Source organism: Phacochoerus africanus, chromosome 11, assembly GCF_016906955.1.
Source record: "Phacochoerus africanus isolate WHEZ1 chromosome 11, ROS_Pafr_v1, whole genome shotgun sequence".
In the NCBI taxonomy this organism is placed as follows: domain Eukaryota; kingdom Metazoa; phylum Chordata; class Mammalia; order Artiodactyla; family Suidae; genus Phacochoerus; species Phacochoerus africanus.
Window position 1 is genome coordinate 75015913 of NC_062554.1, and position 19646 is coordinate 75035558.

At 40.7% G+C, this 19646-nt stretch overlaps 1 protein-coding gene across 2 annotated transcripts in view; it reads left to right on the top strand.

The window, feature by feature from the left end:
- Positions 1-19646, top strand: part of DYNC1I1 (dynein cytoplasmic 1 intermediate chain 1) — a 353847-nt gene that overhangs the window by 283378 nt on the left and 50823 nt on the right. The gene's annotated exons all lie outside the window — the stretch shown is intronic.

Here is a 19646-nt window from a genome sequence, read left to right on the forward strand (position 1 = left end):
GATCCCGTGTTGCTGTGGCTCTGCTTTAGGCCAGTGGCTACAGCTCCCATTAGACCCCTAGCCTGGGAAAGTCCATATGCCACAGACGCGGCCATAGAAAAGGCAAAAAGACAAAAAAAAAAAAAAAAAGGCCAGTGGAGATCTGTGGTGGCATTCCCTGTGCTGGGAGCACCAGGGGAGGGGCATAGGTGGATTTAAGGTACCTGGGAGGCACAATTTACTACCTTCCCAGGGCACTTGGACATTTGGGACAGAAGCAGAGGGAGAGCTCTGGGCTGTAGGAACGGACATAGTAATAGTCAGAATAACGATGATTGTTAAGTCCAAGGAGGTGATTTTAAAAGAAAAACTAAGACATAATCCAGAGCAAGAATAATAGTTAGGAAATAAATAGCAGACATTGAAGTAGAAAAGGAGATTTAAGAGTAACAACCTGGGAGTGCCTGTTGTAGCTCAGTGGTAATGAACCCGACTAATTTCCATGAGGATGCAGGTTACGTCCCTGGCCTCAATCAGTGGGTTAAGGATCCAGCATTGCCATGAGCTGTGGAGTAGGTTGCAGATGCGGCTCCAATCCCAAGTTGCTGTGGCTGTAGCATAAGCTGGCAGCTGCAGCTCCAATTTGACCCCTAGACTGGGAACCTCCATATGCAAATAAATAAATAAATAAAGTAACAACCCAAGAAATAGGAAAAAAATAGAATTTTGTATGCATATAAGCTTCCTGAGTATTAATGGAGGACTGTTTTAAGGGGACAGAATTGATTCTTAACTGTGAAAAACAACCACACTTAGAAATTCAAACTAAAACCATGTTGAGAAACCTCTTTTCGACTATAAGATTGACACAAATCCAACAGATAACATACTCTGTGAAGAAACAAAAAAAATTACTCTCATGCAGTGTCATTGGAAAGGCAAATGGTACGATGTTACAGAGGGAAATTTGACAAAATCTGAAAACAGTGAATGCATATCTGCTCATTGGCAGAGCAACGTCTGCTTCTAGGATCCTATGCCGAAGATATACTAGCAAAAATAAGAAAAAAGACTTATGCAGAAGGATATTTGTTGAAAGACTACTTCGAATAACAAAAACCTGAGAAAAAAACAGAAGTCCATCAATAGGACACTAGACAATCGCAAGTATGGTGCATACACATTGGGGGAATACCATTCAGGTGTAGAAAGAAGTGAAGACATCCATACACTGCTATGAAGTGATTCCTAGAATATATTTTTATTTTTTTTTATTTATTTTTTTATTTTTTATTTTTTTTTATTTTCCCACTGTACAGCAGGGGGGTCAGGTTATCCTTACATGTATACATTACAATTACATTTTTCCCCCACCCTTTCTTCTGTTGCAACATGAGTCTCTAGACAAAGTTCTCAATGCAATTCAGCAGGATCTCCTTGTAAATCTATTCTAAGTTGTGTCTGATAAGTCCAAGCTCCCAATCCCTCCCACTCCCTCCCCCTCCCATCAGGCAGCCACAAGTCTCTTCTCCAAGTCCATGATTTTCTTTTCTAAGGAGATGTTCATTTGTGCTGGATATTAGATTCCAGTTATAAGTGATATCATATGGTATTTGTCTTTGTCTTTCTGGCTCATTTCACTCAGTATGAGATTCTCTAGCTCCATCCATGTTGCTGCAAATGACATTATGTCATTCGTTTTTATGGCTGAGTAGTATTCCATTGTGTATATATACCACCTCTTCCGAATCCAATCATCTGTCGATGGACATTTGGGTTGTTTCCATGTCCTGGCTATTGTGAATAGTGCTGCAATGAACATGCGGGTGCACGTGTCTCTTTTAAGTAGAGTTTTGTCCGGATAGATGCCCAAGAGTGGGATTGCGGGGTCATATGGAAGTTCTATGTATAGGTTTCTAAGTGTCTCCAAACTGTTCTCCATAGTGGCTGTACCAGTTTCCATTCCCACCAACAGTGTAGGAGGGTTCCCTTTTCTCCACAGCCCCTCCAGCAGTTGTTATTTGTGGATTTATTAATGATGGCCATTCTGACTGGTGTGAGGTGATATCTCATGGTAGTTTTGATTTGCATTTCTCTTATAACCAGCGATGTTGAGCATTTTTTCATGTGTTTGTTGGCCATCTGTCTATCTTCTTTGGAGAAATGTCTATTCAGGTCTTTTGCCCATTTTTCCATTGATTGATTGGCTTTTTTGCTGTTGGGTTGTATAAATTGTTTATATATTCTAGAGATTAAGCCCTTGTCAGTTGCATCATTTGAAACTATTTTCTCCCATTCTGAAGGTTGTCTTTTTGTTTTCTTTTGGGTTTCCTTTGCAGTGCAAAAGCTTTTCAGTTTGATGAGGTCCCATGGGTTTATTTTTGCTCTAATTTCGATTGCTTTGGGAGACTGACCTGAGAAGATATTCATGATGTTGATGTCAGAGCGTGTTTTGCCTATGTTTTCTCCTAGGAGTTTGATGGTGTCCTGTCGTATATTTAAGTCTTTCAGCCATTTTGAGTGTATTTTTGTGCATGGTGTGAGGGTGTGTTCTAGTTTCCTTGCTTTGCATGCAGCTGTCCAGGTTTCCCAGCAATGCTTGCTGAATAGACTTTCTTTTTCCCATTTGATGTTCTTGCCTCCCTTGTCAAAGATTAATTGACCATAGGTGTCAGGGTTTATTTCCAGGTTCTCTATTCTGTTCCACTGGTCTGTCTGTTTTGGTACCAGTACCACACTGTCTTGATTACTATGGCTTTGCAATAGTGCCTGAAGTCTGGGAGAGTGATGCCTCCTGCTTGGTTTTTGTTCCTCAGGATGGCTTTGGCGATTCTGGGTCTTTTGTTGTTCCATATAAATGTTTGGATTGTTTGTTCTAGTTCTGTGAAAAATGTCCTGGGTAATTTGATAGGGATTGCATTGAATCTGTAGATTGCTTTGGGTAGTATGGCCATTTTTACAATATTGATTTTTCCACTCCAGGAGCTTGGAATATCTTTCCATTTCTTTCCATCTTCTTTGATTTCTTTGATTAAAGTTGTATAGTTCTCGGCATATAGGTCCTTTACCTCCTTGGTCAGGTGTATTCCGAGGTATTTGATTTTGTGAGGTGCAATTTTAAAAGGTATTATATCTTTGTATTCCTTTTCTAATATTTCATTGCTGGGATACAGAAATGCAACTGACTTCTGAATGTTAATCTTATATCCTGCTACTTTGCTGAATTTATGAATCAGTTCAAGGAGTTTTGGGGTTGAGTCCTTAGGGTTTTCTATGTATAGTATCATGTCATCTGCATACAGTGACAGTTTGATCTCTTCTCTTCCTATATGGATGCCTTTTATTTCTTTGGTTTGTCTAATTGCTGTGGCTAGGACTTCCAAAACTATGTTGAAGAGCAGTGGTGAGAGTGGGCATCCCTGTCTTGTTCCAGATTTGAGTGAGAAGGCTTTCAGTTTTTCCCCATTGAGGATTATATTTGCTGTGGGTTTATCATAAATGGCTTTGATTATGTTCAGGAATGTTCCCTCTATACCCAGTTTGGCGAGGATCTTGATCATGAATGGATGTTGGACTTTGTCAAATGCTTTTTCTGCATCTATTGAGATGATCATATGATTTTTGACTTTTTTTTTTTTTTTTGTTAATGTGGTGTATGATGCTGATTGATTTGCGTATGTTGAACCATCCTTGTGAACCTGGGATGAACCCAACCTGGTCATGGTGTATAATTTTTTTGGTATGTTGTTGGATTTGGTTGGCTAAGATTTTGTTGAGAATTTTTGCATCTCTATTCATCAATGATATTGGGCGATAGTTTTCTTTTTTGGTGGTATCTCTGTCTGGTTTTGGAATGAGGGTGATGGTGTCATCATAGAATGTCTTTGGGAGTATTCCTTCTTCTTCAACCTTTTGAAAGAGTTTAAGGAGGATGGGCACCAGTTCCTCTTTATATGTTTGATAAAATTCACCTGTGAAGCCATCTGGTCCTGGACTTTTATTTGTAGGGAGTGATCTTATGACCTCTTCAATTTCATTTCTAGTGATCGGTCTGTTCAGTTGGTCTGTTTCTACTTGATTCAGTTTTGGCAGGCTGTAAGATTCTAGAAAATTGTCCATTTCTTCCAGAATGTCAAACTTGTTGCCATATAGTTGTTCATAGTATTCTCTTATGGTTTTTTGTATTTCTGCTGTATCCGTTGTGATTTCTCCTTTTTCATTTATAATTTTGGTTATTTGGGTTCTTTCTCTCCTCTTTTGAGTGAGTCTGGCCAGGGGTTTGTCCATTTTGTTCACCTTTTCAAAGAACCAGCTCTTGGTTTTATTAATTTTCTCTATTGTTTTTTGAGTCTCTATTTTATTGATTTCTTCTTTGATCTTTATAATTTCCTTCCTTCTGCTGACTTTAGGACTTTTTTGTTCTTCTTTTTCTAATTCATTTAGGTGGAGGGTTAAGTTGTCAATTTGGGATCTTTCTTCTTTTTTGAGAAAGGCCTCTATTGCTATAAATTTCCCTCTGAGCCTGCTTTCGCAGCATCCCATAGATTTGAGAGGTTGTGTCTTCATTATCATTTGTTTCAAGGTAGTTTTTAATTTCCTTCTTGATTTCCTCATTGACCCATTGGTTTTTTAGTAGCATGTTGTTTAGTCTCCATGCAGTACGTTTTTTCTCTTTCCTTTTCCCATGGTTGATGTCTAATTTCGTGGCATTGTGGTCAGAGAAGATACTTGAGATAATTTCTATGCTCCTAAATATATTCAGATTAGCTTTGTGTCCCAATATGTGGTCGATTCTTGAGAATGTTCCATGAGCATTTGAGAAGAATGTGTATTCTGCTTTTTTTGGATGTAGTGTCCTGAAGATATCAATGAAGTCTAACTTTTCTGTTGTTTCCTTTAGGATCTCTGTTGCTTTATTGGTTTTCTGTCTAGAGGATCTGTCCATTGATGTGAGGAGGGTATTAAGGTCTCCTACTATGATTGTATTCTCATCAATATCTCCCTTTATGTCTGTTAATATTTGTTGTATGTATCTGGGTGCTCCTGTATTTGGGGCATATATGTTGACGATAGTAACATCCTCTCCTTGGATGGATCCCTTACTCATTAAGTAGTGTCCTTCTTTGTCTTTCTTTATGTCTTTTGTTTTAAAGTCTATTTTGTCTGATATGAGCGTTGCGACTCCTGCTTTTCTGTCATGTCTATTGGCGTGAAATATTTTTCCCCACCCTTTCACTTTCAATCTATATGTATCTTTTGTCCTAAGGTGAGTTTCTTGTAGGCAGCATATTGAAGGTTTTTGCCTTTTTATCCACTCAGCCACTCTGTGTCTTTTGATTGGGGCATTCAGTCCATTGACATTTAAGGTGATAATTGATAGATGATTATTTATTGCCATTTGAACCTCGTGTTCCAGTTGATTCTGTGGTTCTCCATCTTCCTTTCTTTTTTTTTTTTTTTTTTTTTGGTTGGATGGTCTCCTGTTATTATCTGCTTGAGTGTATCTTTTTTTCATTTTTTGCAAATGCAATATTTGGTTTTGGCTTGTGGTTGCCCTGTTTTTTAAGTATGCTAACCCCTTCCCATAATTGTGTGTTTTAGCCTGATGGTCCTGTAAGTTCAAACACTTCATTACTATATTAAAATTAAGAAGAGAAACATACAAACAAACAAAAAGGGTTATTTACTTCCTAACATCCCTTGCCCTCATTTTATGGTTTTGATGACTCTTTTTTATTTTTTTCTTTTAATTTTATTTTGTTTGAAGCATGTTCATGATTAAATCTGTATGCTGGCTTATTTGAGTGACTGCTCTCTGATTGCGGTTTCCTCAGTCCTAGTTCTTCCTCTTCTTTTTTTTTCTTTTCTTTTTTCTTCCCTTTCCTTCCTTTCTTTTTGGTTTAGAGAAGCCCTTTCAATATTTCCTTTAACATGGGTTTTGTGTTGCTGTGTTCTTTAAGTTTTTGTTTGTTGGAAAAAATTTTTATTTCCCCTTCTATTTTAAATGATATTCTTGCTGGATAGAGTATTCTAGGTTGCATATTTTTTCCTTTTAGCACTTTAAATATCTCTTGCCATTCCCTCCTGGCCTGTAGTGTTTCTGTAGAGAAGTCAGCTGATATTCTTATGGGGGTTCCCTTGTAGGTAACATTCTGTTTTTCTCTTGCTGCCTTTAGGATCCTCTCTTTATCACTAACTTTTGCCATTTTTATTATGATGTGTCTTGCTGTGGGTCTATTTGGGTTCAGTTTGTTTGGGGCCCTCTGTGCTTCTTGTATCTTGAACCCAGCATCGATAATTTCTTCAAATATATTTTCCATCCCCTTATCTTTTTCTACTCCTTCTGGAATTCCTATTATGCGTAGATTGGCCCGCTTTATATTATCCCATAGGTCTCTTATATTGCTTTCCAGTTTTTGGATTCGGTTTTCTGTCTGTTGACCGGATTGAGTGATTTCCATTATTCTATCTTCCATATCACTGATTCATTCTTCTGCATTATTCATTCTGGTTTTAACTGCCCTTAGTTCAGTTTGCATCTCTGCAAATGAATGTTCTAGTTTTTCTTGGCTCCTCCTTATATTTTCTAGTTCCTTTCTGAGGGTATCTTCATTACTGTTCATATCTTCTCTTAATTCCTTCAGTATTTTCACTATTTCTCTTTTGAACTCCATGTCTGTCTGACTGCAGAGATCTGTTTCATTGTTGACTGTTTTAGGTGAGTTCTCTTGTTGGTTTGACTGGGGGTGGTTTCTCAGCTTCTTCATCTTGCTTGTTGTTTTCTTTCTCCTGAGGGAGTTGTAGTCTCCGTTATCGGGCAGTGTTTGCCTTGTCACTGCCGTGGAATATTTCCTGAGGGCTGGCGTTGTTGGTCAATCTTTTTTGAGGCAGTGTGGCTTTTCTGGAGTGTTGATGGGGCGAACAGTGTTTCTTTGAAGCAAAGGAGGACTTCCTGAGGGCAGACAGGACTGGGAGGTCCACACCACGATGGTAGCAGATTTCACTTGGTCATGCAGAGCTTGCTCTGGTGTTTTTAGGCTGTGGGGCTCTTGCAGGGGGTTGGTGGTGTTGGGCAGCTGTTCCTCAGGAGTGCAGCACCCCCTGGGGGCTGGAGCAGCTATCTGGGTCACTGAGAACCTAAGAGGCTCTTCCCTAGGGCAGCCCAACTCAGAAGGATGGCCTGAGAATGTAGGCAGATCTTTTCACAGTCTGGCCAAGCTTGTTGCAGCTTTTCTGGGCTGCAGGAGCTCTTCTAGGGGGCTGGTGGTGCTGGGAAGCTATTCCGTGGGAGTGGGGCACCCCCTAGGGGCTTGGGCGGGTAGCAGGGCCACTGGAAACCCTAGAGGCTCCTCCCCAGGGCAGCCTGACTCAGAAAGACCCTCTGAGATCTTTTCCCGGCTTGGCCAGGCTTGTTGCAGCTTTTCTGGGCTGTAGGGGGTCCTGCCTGGAGCTGGCAGTCCTATACAGCTGATCCACTAAGGCACCCCCTGGGGGCTTGGGCGGGTAGCAGGGACGTTGGAAACTGAAGAGGCTCCTCCCCAGGGCAGCCCGACTCAGAAAGACCGTCTGAGATCTTTTCCCGACTCGGCCAGGCTTGTTGCAGCTTTTCTGGGCTGCAGGCCTTTTCTCAGGGGCTGGTGGTGTTTGGTGCTGCTCTGCAGAAGTGTAGCCCCTCCAAAGGGCAAGCAGGCCTGTGCAGGGACAGCCCCTGCGGTGGTAGGCTTCAGGCAATTGTTGAGGCCAGCCCTCCTGGATGGCAGGCAGCCCCAGGTTCGGCGAGAGCGTAGGGGGTGGTGGGGGTGGGGGGAGGGGATGCACTGGGAAGCTCAGCTTTCAGCTAGCTAGCGGGCCTGTAAGCTTGCTGTGGCGTGGGGGGTATTCTATGGGGACCCACCCCTTCTTCTCTCCCCTCCCCAGCATGGGCGCAGACCAGGCTCTTTTCCCAGGTTCCCTCTGATGCGGCTTTCCACTTCCCCGCCCCTAGAGTATTGCTCCCTTCCTCTGCGACAGCTTTGTTTTCTAGTCTCCCAGGCAGTCTCTGCCCCGTCAAATGGTTTCTAGACCTCCCAAGCAGTTTCAGCTCCGCCCCGCCCCCCCAGCCTGGGGACTATCCTCTGGAGCCTAGGTCTCAGTGCCCAGCCCCCACCCAGACGTCCCCCGGCCCTTTCTCGGCGACTAACCTTCGGAGGCGAGGTCTCGGTGTCCAGCCCCCACCCAGGCATCCCCTGGCCCTTTCCCGGGGACTAACCTCTGGAGCCAAGGACTCGGTGCCCAGCCCCCACCCAGGCATCTCAATTTTTGGTGACTGTGCCCGTAGTTCAGATGGTCCGTTCGGTTCTTGATCGGCTTTTGCGTACTCCAACTTACTGCTACACTCTTCTCTGCATCTGGAGATTCCTCCGGTTCGTTTGATCTTTCCCCCGTGTAGGTGACTTTCCAGGCTTCCGGATCCCTTTCTCCTCCGCAGTTCCCTTTCGGGTGTGCCCATCCCGCTCGGATTCACCTTCTCTCACTCTCCTCTTTTCTCCCGTTCTGCCCCCTAATGTCACGAACTTCTTGCCGTTATTGGAGTTTAGGTTCTTCTGCCAGTGATTGGTTGCTGTTCTGTGCGAGTCATTTATTCTGTAGATGTGCTTTTTTTTTGTTGTGTTTGTGGGAGAGGGCGAACGTGTCCCTCTACTCCTCTGCCATCTTGTCCTCTAGAATATATTTTTAAATAAGAAAAGCAAAGTTGGAAAAAATTTAAATAGTATGTTGTCATTGTATAATAATTATTTATATATTTTTAAAAGTTGGAGAGGGGAGAAATGGAAGGGTGGGAATAAGATACACACACCACTGTATAAAATAGATGCAAAAGTATAGCATAGGAAAATCTACTCAATAGTTTGTAATAACCTATATGGGGAAAAAAGAATGGATGTATTTATATGTATCACTGATTCGCTGTGCTGTACACTTGAAACAAATACAACATTGTAAATCAACTATACTCCAATAAAATTTAAAAAATAAATAAAAGTTGGAAAGATAAACCACACACAAATTATTACTTATAGCTGGCGGCTGGAAGGAATAAAGGTGTAATAGTCATACTTCATTTGGTTTGGAAACTGTTGTTTTATAGTTTTAAAAAAAATCTTAAAATTCTTTCCTGAAAAAGTTGAAATAACATGACACGAATCAACTTTAGTGTGGTGCAAATTGGGCAAAACCTTATAATATGAAACAATACTAAATGACTTTTTTGTCTTTTTTGTCTTTTTAGGGCCGCACCCGCAGCACATGGAGGTTCCCAGGCTAGGGGTCGAATCGGAGCTATAGCTGTCAGTCTACACCCCAGACATAGCAACATGGGATCTGAGCCACGTCTGTGACGTACACCTCAGCTCACAGCAATGCCAGATCCTTAACCCACTGAATGAAGCCAGGGATGGAACCCACATCCTCATGGATCCTAGTCGGGTTCATTAACCACTGAGCCACGATGGGAGCTCCCCCTTAAACCCTGTATTTAAATTTTTTTATTAAAATATTGTTGATTCACAGTGCTGTGCCAGTTGCTGCTGTATAGCAGTTGACCCAGTCATACACACAAATACATTCCTTTTCTTATATTATCTTCCATCATGTTCTATCTCAAGAGACTGGATGTAGTTCCCTGTGCTGTACAGTAGGACCTTGTTGTTTATCCATTCTTAATGTAGTAGTTTGCATCTACTAACTGCATACTCCCAATCCATCACACTCCCTCCCTCTCTCCACCTTAGCAACCACAAATCTGTTCTCTGTGGTCTGTTGCTGTTTTGTAGATAGATTTATTTGTGCCATATTTTGGATTATACATATAAGTAATATCATGTGGTATGTGTCTTTCTCTGCCTGACTTACTTCACTTAGTATGATAATTTCTAGTTGCATCCATGCTGCTGCAAATGGCATTATTTCATTTTTCTTTATGGCTGAGTAGTATACCATTGTATATATGTACCACATATTCTTAATCCAGTCTTCTGTCGATGGACATTTAGGTTGTTTCCATGTGTAGGCTATTGTAAATAGTGCTTTTATGTGCATAGGGGATGTATATCTTTTTGAATTATAGTTTTGTCTGGATATATGCCCAGGAATGGGATTGCTGGATCATATGGCAATTCTATTTTTAGCTTTTTGCGGAACCTCCGTAGTGTTCTCCATAGTGGTTGCACCAGCTTACATTCCCACCAACAGTGTGGGAAGGTTCCCATTTCTCCACACCCTCTCCAGCATTTATTATTTGTGGACTTTTTAATGATGGCCATTCTGACAGGTATGAGATGGTACCTCATTATAGTTTTGATTTTCATTTCTCCAATAATGAGTGATGTTGAGCATCTCTTCATGTGCCTACTGACCATTTGTATTTCTTCTTTGGAAAAATGTCTATTTAGATCTCCTGCCCATTTTCTAATTGGGTTGTTTGTTTTTTTGTTGTTGAGTTGTATGAGTTGTTTATAAATTTTGGATATCAAGCTCTTGTCTGTCACATTGTTTGCAAAATTTTCTCCCATTCTATAAATTGTCTTTTTGTTGTTGTTGTTGTTTTCTAATGGTTTCCTTTTCTGTACCAAAGCTTGGAAGTTTGATTAGGTCCCATTTGTTTTTATTTTTTTGCCTTTTAGGGCCATATGCACAGCATATGGAGGTTTCCAGGCAAGGGGTCGAATTGGAGCTACAGCTGCTGGCCTACGCCACAGCCACAGCAATGCTGGATTCAAGCCGCATATGCAGCCTACACCACAGCTCACGGCAACACTGGATACTTAACCCACCAGGCAAGGCCAGGGATCAAACCCACAACCTCATGGTTCCTAGTTGGATTCATTTCCACTGCACCACGACAGGAACTCCCCATTTGTTTACTTTTGTTTTTATTGCTATTGGCATGGGAGACCGACCTAAGAAAATATTGGCATGATTTATGTCAGAGAATATTTTGCCTATGTTCTCTTCTAGGAGTTTTATGGTGTCATGTCTTATGTTTAAGTCTTTAAGCCGTTTTGAGTTAATTTTTGTGCATGGTGGGAGGGTGTATTCTAATTTCATTGATTAACATGCAGCTGTCCAACTTTCCCAGCACCACTTGCTTGAAGAGACTGTCTTTTTCCCATTTTATAAAACCCTATATTTTTGACTATACATTCCAAAAGAGATATATTTTAAAGATAAAAAAGGACTACCAGAAATTTTTAACTACTTCTAGTACTCATATTACAGATTGTTGTATTGTTACTGTAACTCTGATACTGTTGCCTTTGTATCTTGAGATAAATAACTGTGTTGATAACATTGAAAACTAATATCAGCAGGGTTGAAAGAGGTGATTCAAATACACAAAGTTAAGTAAAAACTCTGTAGTAATCCTAAATTTGAAATGGACTTATCAGTAAGAACTCATGGTGTGTGTTATCTCTAAATCTGAAAGAACACAGATTCACAGCTCTATTTATCAAAAATGTGTAGAGACAATGACCGGTCCAATAGCAGTGACTTTCCTGGTGTCTAGATTGTACTTTTTAAATACCAGTTCCACCAAAAGAAACCAGAGATCTTGAAATTACAGATTCTAGATCTGGAGCAGAAAGCATACAAAATGAGTCTGGAATATTTCATCATGATAGAAAGTAAGGAAACTACCATACTATAAATTTCTTGTCAAAGGGCTTGGAAGCCAAGCTGAATAAATTTCTGGTGTCCCAATAGTATCAATAAGAGTAATAGATTGAGTTCATAATGATACTGAAAAAAGAAGAAAAAAAAAACCTAAATGTCACTGGTCATCTTTGGAGACTTGTCGGGAAACCAACTGATTACTTTAAAATCCAACAACTAAAGGAAAGACTCAAGCAGTCATTTATTCTGAAAGAATCAAAGATTTATTTTATCATTTCTGTATGCTTTGTATTGTGTAAATAGTTGATGAGGCTAGTTTTCTTTAGAGATATAATAGTTAATATGGGAAGAAATGATAGGATTTGAATAGTACCATTTTGCAACCCATGACGATCAAAGCAATGATTATTGCTGATAACATCTTAAAGATAGAAACCACCTTCATAATTATGGACGTGTACCACGCCAGCTTTGAAGTAGGCACCCCAAAATGAATCTGAATCTTATCAGTCCACCAGATCTCTGAATTTAGAGGCAATTGGAAATAGAGATTCAAAATGTTAAATAATGCCACAGGATTCAATGAAATCCAGACAGTGGGGAAATTTATAGGACAACTGATCTCATTTCAGAAGCAAAACCAGAAGATTTTTTTCAAGGGGAAAAAAAAAAGAAATGGAGGTGGAAGCCATATATCAAAACAAAACAGAACAAAACTTGAGGCATTTCAATCTCAAAATATGTTTGCTATATAGATCTTGAATCAAACAACCCATTAAAAATTAGAAAACTATTAGGGAAGTAAGAATATTGACTGAATAATAAATGTCGTAATGATGTTGTGATCATTTTAAGTGTTTGACCTTTGAGAGGAGCACACAGAAATATCTACAGAAGAAGTCATATGATGTCAGGCATTTGCTCAAAAATAATCTATTGGGAAAGGAATGGCTTATATAGGGAATAGATGAATAGGATTAGCCATATGTTGATAAACATTGAAGCTGGATATTGATGTTATTCTTTCCAAATATGTTCAAAATTTTCCGTAATAAACTAAAAATCAAGAGAGGAGGGAGTGATTAACAGTAACAAATAGTTCAGAGAAGGAACATCAAAACAGAAATATGTCCCTTATATTTAGCAACCCCACTGGCACCCATGGAAAGTACAGTCCTATTGGAGTGTATCGAGGTTAGAACACAAATAACAATGGGCTAAGGAGTGAGTGGAAAACAGGAAGTGGCTATCACGATGGGAAGTGGAGGGTTTTTTTTTTCCCAATTTTTAAATTTCTTCCTTCCCCCTATCCCTCAAGACCATAGAGATTCTTGAGGATATGGCTGTTATGGAAGAGCCAGTAAAGAAAAAAGTAGAAAAATTTATATGGCAGAGAAAGGGTCCTAAAAATGTTGGAATAAGTAGGATGCAGAGCACTGGTAGGAGGTGAGTTTTAAATTGGAGCAGAGACATTTTTTCTGTAGTAACAGAGGAAAGGAAAGAGTTGGTGGGGGGCAGGATATAGGTAGGTGTGTAGATTTTTTAATGAAAGCAGAAAGAGCTCTTGCTTGATCCTCTTTTCTCAGCGAGGTAGGAGATGAACTATTGTGCTGAATGGGAAGTAGAGCTACTGCAGGGAGCAGTTCACTTGGTCACAGAAGAGACAGGAAGAGCTGATGAAAGAAACAAAGACAGACTCGGGAGAGTGTGGAGCACCTAGTTGGGTTGGAGACCAGAATGTTTTAGTGGCGTGAGTCTTCAAGGCTGACTTCCTCCAAGAGATCCTGGCAGCACAAATATGGACATGGCAGAAAGGGACCATTAGATGGACTGTGGGCTGGAACATTGCTGGAATGTAACAGAAGGACAGCAGAACATAGGATCTGGAAATGGGGACAAGACAGTGTGTGATGTTAGAGGCTAAGGATTTTATCTGGAAACAGAAAGGCAATGAACACAGACAGGAAAAAGTAGGGGGAGCCGGGAGTTGCAAGTCCCTGTCAGAGCAAAGAATATTATGAAGACAGTAATTGAGTAAGAAAATTAGTAAATTTTTAGAAAATGTTAGAGTTTGTAAATTGTTAGAAAATGAAATGTTTGGATATGGCATCTCAAACTGAGATAATTCCAAGTGATTTTTTTTTTAAAGGGTCCAGGACATCTCATGTCTAGCTGAAGTTGAGTGGAGGTGAAGTTCACTGCAGATGAGGTGGTCATGGAAATAAAAGGTCAAGGTTCTAGTATGCTGTGGGCTTTGAAGTGGGCCAGGAAAATAATGGCAAGACAGGGATAGAAAAGACAGTGATCCTAGTAGTAAAGTCTTCAGTGAATTATGAAGAGAGATCACAAGAGGTAAAGGATTGTACAGATAAGTGGCCTGAAGAGGCAGGACTTTTTACTAGAGGGCTGAAGAGCCATGAAGCAGCCCTGGAGAGAAAGTAAGAAGCTGACTCTCCCACTGTTCTGAAATAGAGAAGGCCATGATGGGAGTTCCTGTCATGGCTCAGTGGTAAGGAACCCAACTAGTATCCATGATGATGAGGGTTTGATCCCTGGCCTCACTCAGTGGGTTAAGGATCCGGCATTGCTGTGAGCTGGGATGTAGTTTGCAGACATGGATCCTACATTGCTGTGGCTGTGGCGTAGGCTTGCAGCTGAAGCTCCCATTTGATCCCTAGACCAGGAACTTCCATATGCGGCAGGTGCAGCCCTTAAAAGCAAAAAATTAAAATAATAGGCCATAATGAACAGCTTCTACTTGAGGAGATGGCAGATGGCAAGGTGGTGAGCACATGAGATAGGCAGTCAAGGGCGCTTTCAAGGGGAAGGCTGAGAATGCCAGCAAATGTCTTTACAGTGGTGTGGGAGACACTGAGGGCCCGGTGGAAACATCTGGTAAGAAGAGGGAGCAGTGAGCGGTTGGTTCAGGTAAAATAAGTACTGAGATTTCTAAAAAATGCTGTGTGACCTTCAAGAATGGGGTGGAGACATGCACAAAGAGGGTTAGAATGCCAAACGGGATGCTAATTTTCACAAATTCTGATAAGAATAGCATGAAGGGAGAGAGGATTAAAACACATTATATTGCCCTCCCCTACCCCCCGACCACAGCAAGTCAAGTTTCATCTTTAAACCCCAGTCAGGAAAGATTTCACACTGAGGCAGAAACCTTGTTGGAATAGTTTACCTGGCAAACTTCAGACCAGGTTGCATTCCCAGGAGCTGAATCAACAAATGGGCAGCCATTTTTATCTTAATGGCCTAAAGCAGGGATCCAGTTAGAAAAAGACATGCAGTGGTGCATATTTGATTCGATAAATATGTTTTTATTTGATAAACAGTGATGAGAAATTTTAGGAATGCATCAGAATTTGATTTTAAGGAGTCTTCTGTGGACGATGCTTTGTAGGAGCAGGGGAGGTGAGACCAACACATTTTGAGGTCATCCTGTGTGCCAGGCATTGTGCTAAAAAAATGTGTTACATACATTAGGTTATTAAGTCCTCACAGTAAAGTTATGAGTGGATAGTATTATCCCATTTTATAGAAGAAGAAATAGCCATAAGAGAGTGTAAATAACTTGGCTGATGTGCTTAGGAAGAAAGTGGGGAAATTGGGATTCGAACCCAGATTTGTGTGACCCCCATAAAGCCGTGTTCTCTTTTACATCAGCATATTAAGCCTGGTGACAGGAAATCCAGTTACCAGACAAGTTAGATCATCCTGGTGAGAGCCAGAATGTTGGCAGTGGCAGAGTTAGTGAGCTTGTGGAGAACTCGAGTCCCAGAGAGAGAAAATCTACAGGTAATGAGCAGCTGACTTGAGAGTGGAGTCAATGAAGATCCTGACACTTCTGCCTTAGGCATCTGAGTGAAAGAACAGAGGTGCCAGTGATGGCAACAGAAAGTAGAGGAGAAGGAGCAAGCTTCCCTTGGGGTAGAAAATTAGCATTTGGGGGCACCCTCCCACTGAGGTGCCTGGAAATTTCTCAAAGGTAATAGTAAGAAGTTCAGGGGCAAGAGTGGAGTTAAAGCTATAGATATGGCTAGTTTTAGCATATAGTTAGTCATTTGCTCCAAGGGAGAAAATATGAATCGACTGTGAATTGAAGATAGCAAGGGTGCAACTTTGGAGCCACTGATGCTGCAGGAAGAGGAATATACAGATGAAGGTGACAAGAGGAAGGCAGCATGGAGCTCAGTGAGCAATTCCAGTGGAGCAGTAGCGACAGGTTGAGGGTGGTTGTGGAGTGAGGAGGGAAGACAGTGGTAATGACAGTGGACATAGAAAATAGAGACCATACTTCCTACTTCTATATAGTAGGAGGACTACACTTCCTACTTAACATGGGCTATATTAGGCTGTGAATGGAAGGAGATCCAGTGGTAGCCTGGGAAGGCCGGGCCAAGGAAGGATTTGGTTATCGTCCTTCTTGAGAGAGGAGCATGTTTATGGCCTGAAGAGAAGAAGCTGATGAAATGTATAGATCCATGGTGGGTCGTTTGAAAAATTGAGAAAGATTGTATCAGGTGCCCATGTGGGGTTTAGGTGGTGAGAAGAGGCAGGGCACCAGAAAGACTGGAAAAAAACAAAAAAAGAAGGTTTGGGGTAGATTTAGGTAATGACAGTGGAGGAGGGAACAGATAATGACGGAAGATCCCAATTTCTGGTGAAGTCAGAGACATGTTTACCTGCTGACAATGATGGGGACTGGGACATGGCAGGGAGATAGGGGAGGTTTAGATCAGGTCCTGTGGGAAATGAGACAGGGGGTCCTGACTCCAGAGGATGTTCTGATTTGAGGAGCTAAATACCAAAGATGCATTTCATAGGCGATGTCGAATGCGATGTCGAATTTACAGTTTTACAGGAATTGTGAAAAACTGCCTTTGATGTTCCTCTGAGGTTTTCAGAAACTTCCTGAATCTGACCTTCAGAACTGTCTACAACCTGTCCCCTACTTACCATTAGCAGGTTGACAAATTCAAGTGGAGACGATACACCACTTGTCTACAATTCTAAACAAAAGTTTCTCCAAGTGTGGTCCCTGCATTAGCCTGGGTGGCATTACCTGGAACTTAATAGAAATGCAAATTCTCTGGGCCCCACCCCAGAATTTATGCATTCAAAACTCTGGGAATGGGGCCTGGCAATCTGGATTGTAATAAACCCTCCAAGTGACCCTGATGCTGCTAAAATTTGAAGAGCCATGCTCTAAACCAGTGTGAAGTTCTCTTTCAAACTCCCCATCCTGTAGCGGGGTAGGAGGCATTTCAGTTATTTTAAGGGGTTTTGCCTCTTTCCTGAGGTACTAGAATTCAGGATTCAGGCAGGAGAGTGAAAAACCAATCTCCCACTCCCCAACCCGGTCTCATGATATCTTTGGTATCTTGCTTGTTCTGGCCAGAGGTTTGCACTGTAAATATATTTTGAAATCTCCAATTAATCATAACCTTTTGTAGGGATGTACTGGGAATAATGGTTATACTTGCTACCCTTGACAACTTTGGCTCGAGTCTTTCCCCTCTTCTTAATCTGAACACACACAGCATTTAAAAGAAATGGTAGCAACATATCCTAAAATTACCAGTCATTTTTGCAAGACTATCCTGAACATAACCTTCTTTATTTTAATAAAAGAGGAAAGTGGAAATATAAATATTGTTTTGAAAATACTGAAGGAGTTCCCATTGTGGTTCAGCAGGTTAAAAATCCAACTAGTATCCATGAGGATGTGGGTTCAATCCCTGGTCTCACTCAGTGGGTTGGGGATCCAGTGTTGCCTCGAGCTGTGGTGTAGGTCACAAACATGGCTCAGATCCCATATTGCTCTGGCTGTGGTGTAGGCCTTAACTGCAGCTCCAAATCAACCCCTAACCTGGGAACTTCCATACGCTGCGGGTGTGGCCCTAGAAAGGAAAAAAAAATTACTGGATATCAAGGGTTTTTTAAAAATTCTTGTTGACAGTGAGAATTTTCACATAGGTGTAGAGCAGAGAAAAAAATAAGATGGATAATTATATTTTAGGTCCTTTTGACAGTAATGGTTACGTTGGTAATCTTTATTTTAAACTCGTTGGATAACTTGGGAGTCATTTGAACAAAGGTGAAGAAGATTGTGATGGAGCCTTACTTACTGAAATAGTGATACCTTTATACTTAAGATCCTATCTTAGTCTAGCTAGGCTGCTATAGCAAAATGTCACAGACTGGGTGGCTTATAAACCACAGAAATTTACTTCTCATTCTGGTAAGTTTCCCTTTCTGGTTCATAGCTTCTTGCTATGTCACCACTGGTGGAGGGGCTGGGGGAGCTCTGTGGAGGCCTCTTTTATAAGGGCACTAATCCCATTCAAAAGGGCTCTAACCTCATGATCTAACCATCTCCCAGAGGCCCCGCCTCCTAATACCACCATGTTTGGTTATTAGGATTTCAACAAAGCAGTTATTTGGGGCACATTCAGACCATAGCAGGTTACAAATTAAATAACATAAAGAAGAATCTTCCAAATTGTAGAAAGAGTTGATGCTAAGAAATAAGATTTTGAACTAGTCAGATGTCACATTTTTAAAGTGGCTTCAATATAATACTTTGTGCATAAAAATAAGTGTAGTTCATAAACAACCAAAATAAAAAAGGTTTAAAAGAAAACCAAGTAACAGGAAAATTTGACCACACAGACGTGTATTTTATACCTTCCACTGACCAAGAATTTACATTTCTAACACAAAGATAATGTTAGGAAAGCAAATACGTGTTCCAGGGGAGAATGTGATGCTGGAATGAACACCCTGAGTGAAATGAATCTTATTTTGAAGCCTGTAACAAAGTCCACATCAGTTCACTTTGCATAAGTAATGTGATTGCCAGAGAGACAATAGCACTTCATACACTCTTAGAAAGAGAGAAGCTGTGATTTCAAAGATGAAGACTAAAAAAATCAAATATTTCTACACAGGATTTTAGAAATATTGTAGTTAAATGAAAAAGTATATTTGGAGAAAAATGTAGTCATTGTCAACTCTTTGTAATTTGAAAAATTAATATTTTCATTGACTTTCTATATGATTTTCTTTAGATTTGGGGGAAAGGCTGAAAAAAAAAAGAACCTAATATAGAGCATATTTTTAAAAGAGATTTAGGCTTCTAAACAGTACCCCCAAAGAATGATTTAGCTCATAAACACCAAGTAGGCACATTGCTTGTAGTTTTGAAGTGTTTAAATGATTGTCTCTGGTTTAATTAGCTTAGTTGACTGAGAGAAAATAAGTACAGTCTAGCCCTTGACAACATGGGGGGGAGGGCCACCCACCCCTCTTGCAGTTGGAAATCTGAGTACTGCTATCTCTGCCTCAAAAAAAAAAAAAAGAAAGAAAAAGAAAAAGGAATTGACAAATAAATGATTCACTCAAAGGCAGGAAGCTGAAACAGTTTGGACAGAATCAGCACTCAAACCATAATTCTTTTGATCACACATATTGGACTCTCTAGTCAAACACAAACTTTTCCCTACATTTAGTCAATTTAAAGATCTGTAAAATGAAAACACAGGTGCAATATTTATTGAAAAATAAATTTGCGTATAAGTATACTTGCACCATTCAAACCTATGTTGTTCAAAGGTCAACTGTAATTGCATAGTAGTGACAGGGGCATTGGGATCTTTTGGGGTTTTGGTTGGCGGGGTTGTTTGGTCAGAAATTAAAGGCACATTTTTTATAGCATAGCAACTACCATTTTTAATAGAGGAGCTTTGTTTATCCCCCCCTTTTTTGGTTTTTGTTTATTTGTTTGCTTTTGCTTTTTAGGGTCTCACCCATGGCATATGGAGTTCCCAGACGAGGAGTCGAACTGGAGCTACAGCTGCCTGTCTACGCTACAGCCACAGCAACGCAGGATCCAAGCCATGTCTGCGACCCACATGGAAGCTAATGGCAACATCACATCCTTTGACCCCCTGAGCCAGGCCAGGGATTAAACCCACATCCTCATGGATACTAGTCGGATTCGTTTC